Source organism: Anoplophora glabripennis, unplaced genomic scaffold (genome assembly GCF_000390285.2).
Source record: "Anoplophora glabripennis isolate ALB-LARVAE unplaced genomic scaffold, Agla_2.0 scaffold105, whole genome shotgun sequence".
NCBI lineage: Eukaryota > Metazoa > Arthropoda > Insecta > Coleoptera > Cerambycidae > Anoplophora > Anoplophora glabripennis.
The window spans coordinates 5,536-9,433 of NW_019416276.1; positions in this window are offsets into that span (position 1 = coordinate 5,536).

Here is a 3,898-nt window from a genome sequence, read left to right on the forward strand (position 1 = left end):
TACCATTTCAAGACTTTATCGTGATAAAAAGAATTGGAAACGATTTGTAACAGGTCTGCTAATTTAGAACAAAACCAATACTTGCGAGAAACGTCTTTTGTTAACAATTAAAAATTGAAATTGCGGTATTATTCAAGTCATTGTTACAACACAAAAACTATTTTTAAAATCGGTAATTTCCTTTTTATTAACATTCTGCGCTACTATTTTAGACAAGAAAAATACCTACGCTAGTCCTTTTAAAGTAATTGTGGCAAAGTAAGTGCACTCCCAACTGATTATCCCGTAGATCCAGATCATGAAGCGTGGTGTTTTCAAAGGCATAGACATCAACAAATTCTATCACATTCCCGGCTAAAGACAAGTCCACCCATGATGCGGGAGTTGCTAAATTTTGGAAAATTCCCACCTCAACGCTCTCTAGAAGATTATCCTCCAAGTTCAACTCAACTAAGTTTACCATCCCGTCGAAAGAACCTGACTCGATGTATTTGATATCATTAGCGACCAGAAAAAGTTGCCTAAACTTTGTATTGGTGAAAATCCCATTTTGTATAACTCCCAGTTTGTTAAATGACAAAGACAACATTCGAATTCCGCCCTTTTCCAAAGGACGCAAGTCCTGGAAGGTACCAGGTTCGATCGTTTTTATGTCGTTACCGAACAGTAACATCTCATGCGTTGAAACGTTGACGAAAACACCGTTCCTTAATCTCTCCAAAGGATTTTCGGAAATCTGTAATAAATACACTGACAAGTCTTTGAATGCTTCCAACTCGATATCCCCAAGGTTCACCTCGTACAAAACTATTTCTTGTATGGTGTTGTTGTAGTATGAGTGTTTTTTTAACACCTTCACATCTTCGGCTACAAAAAATATGACGAGAACAAAACCAATTGAGGCGACGATTATGTCACTGAAGAACATATTTTTTGCGTCTTCGATCACGTAGTGTAATGATACGGACTGGTTGTGCGCTAGCTAAAGTCAACTTTTATAAAGATAGCTACGTTGGTTGACGGATGTGTTTTCAAAAATATCTAAGGTCAGTTAGCGACCGGTATGACATCACTTGATAAGGATAAGGTTATGTGGTGGCCGTACCACCACATAACTTACTCTTAGTTACGGAGACCGGCATACATTTTTTATTTCTCGATGATTTACATTATCGCTTTGTTAATTAGATAATACGTATGCTACACAATTTTGCAAAACACTAGGCAATTTCAAATGTTTATGTAAAAAAATATACCCAGTGATATTCATTTATTACTAAATTTTTCATTTAAATAATTTCTCACTGCATATGAAAATATTGCAGGTGCGCCATCTAATTGCATCCTCATTTTTCTCAATATATTTAAAGAGACGTCATCAAGAAGAACCCAAACCAATTCAATAAAGACCTCGATAAAACCAAGTTATTGCTGTTTAAAGTTGAGAGAAGTATTCAGCAGTTTTTTGAACACCCTGTATAATACTAAGTGACGACAAATATAACAATATATAACTTCAATGATCTAAAATAGACCCTCCAAAGCTTCTTCCTTAAAATTAATTTTTTATTGCTAATATTAAGTTTCTACGCTATGAGTGCATTTTCACTAAAATTGAAATATCTCACAAACTGTAAGTCCTAGGTATGCAGAACCTTTAATAAAGTTCACCTATTTTTTTATGATGCTTTCAAAAAAGCAGTAAAATACAGGGTGTTCCATTTAAAAATACATAACTTTGATATGGTACGCCTTTCCTGGACATCCTGTATATTTCAAATATTTTTAAAACGTAGCCGAAATCAACCTACACATACCCACCTAAACAGGTTTCTGTAACATTTTGCCGTTTGGTTCCTAGCGACCGAGGCGTTACTGGTGGCTCATATTATTACATTTTTTAGCCTTGTATGACCTGTTGATCTTGACTTCGAAACTAGTCATCATATGTAATTAATTTTACAATAAGAGAGTGAGAGTTTGAAGACTTTTCATATGCCCTTTGGTACAATACTTTAGGCTTTTTGAATATGCTCAATAAACTATTATCAGCAATTCCAGCTATAAGACTACATATGTTTAAGGCAACTTTTTTCTAATTTTGGGTTCTATCACCAGCTATTAGGCTTGTCCAATTTGGTACACTTATTTCAATAAACGATGTTCTCAGATATTAGTCTATCTAAAACAACATCTAATCCGTGACAGTATCTACATAGGATCATTGGTCAATGACCTCCCACAGAATGTATTACGCCTCTTTAATATTAGCTTTATTGTAACAAATATGTATGTTTAGTTGCATAATAATTTAAACATAAAAGGACTAAGGTGTGCTCTGAATCGTGAAAAGTGTCACTTTTTGAGAGGGTGGACAGGCGTCGCAAGAGGCAGTCTTATTTGACCCACAACTAAATAGTAAGAGTATTTAAAAAGGAAAATCCCAAGGAAAAGTGTAATGAAAGTGCTACGAGAGTGGTGAACTGGAGTTTGCTCACAATACACTATGCTACTGACTGCCATAAACACACTTGCCATACACTCGACCAAGCAAAGCGTCTAACTTACCCACACACGCAGAAATAACAATGAAACACACGGCCAACGTCCCTCAGCAAAAAACCTGGGCAGGCTGACAGGGTAGGCATTAGGGTGCCGCTAGATACGTATCGAATAAATTGATCGATGCAATGCTACAGATCAGAGGCAGACATGTACGTGTTATTGTATAATACGCATGGGATTACAATTAAAATGTAAATCGGTTAATGTTTCGCCATTAATGTTGAACGGTCCTTTTCATTTTTTGAAATGGGTATTTACCAATAGCCGGGGTCAGCTAGCCGTGGAACACTTACGACAACTGTAAATAATTTTCAAGAATCGCTTTCCCTATGAGTAAGAAATTATTATTTTGTTAACTTTAGCAGGTACTTATTATTACGTACTATACCTGTTTTGTGTAGAAAAACAGACACTGCACTTTTTTGTTTCATACTATTATGCAAATACTTACACATATATTCTTATAATGTAAAGAATGCAGTTATGAGAAGGCAACGGTTGTGTCACTTTATGTTTGAATAACATTTTTTGAGTTCATGAACGTCAATAAATTTATAAAACATATACAGGGTGATCCATTAACGGTACCGAGCGGCTGTGTATAGGAAACTAGACGTGCTAGGATTATGGGGTAAAAAATCTATTAACAAATACGGCCAAAATAAATTGATTTAAAATATTTTCAAGTTTGTAACTTCACCGCTAGAGGGCGCAACTGCTATAGTGTTACAGAAAATTGTCGTTTTTCCACTTTTTAGATACACCGTTAAACCCTTCACAAGTTTTTTTCGAACTTTTTTTTTGTTATTACCATAGCAACGCCAGTATAAAGGACGCCATCTTGAAATATTTTTGTCATATCTTCTAAATGCCTTCATGGATTTCAAGAATCGACGATTCATTTTAAAGAATTATTAATAACATTTATTTTTATGATATGGGAATAAAAATATTATTTTCCTGCGCAATGGTATACGACGCTAATCAGAAAAGTTTTGTAATTGTCTCCGTTTTCAAACACAAATAACACTAATTTTGCACGTGGCAAGAGCTGTCACATTTCATTTGAAAATTTTTCAGTCGTCTATTTTCATAGGGCCACAGACAATATAGCGTATCCGCTACAGAATGCTACTTAAATGCTAGAAATTGGCAACTCGAAATGGAAGCAGGGTCTCCTTAGCCGGCTTCCAGCTATAAAATTTAGCGTGGTAACTCTTCTACTTGCTAATAGGCGGCAGTTCCAGCGGTGGCTTTGTTGCCAAATAATAACTGCTAAATAAATTTAATGCTTTCAATTATGTAATTAAAGAGATATGGAACTTATCTTGTG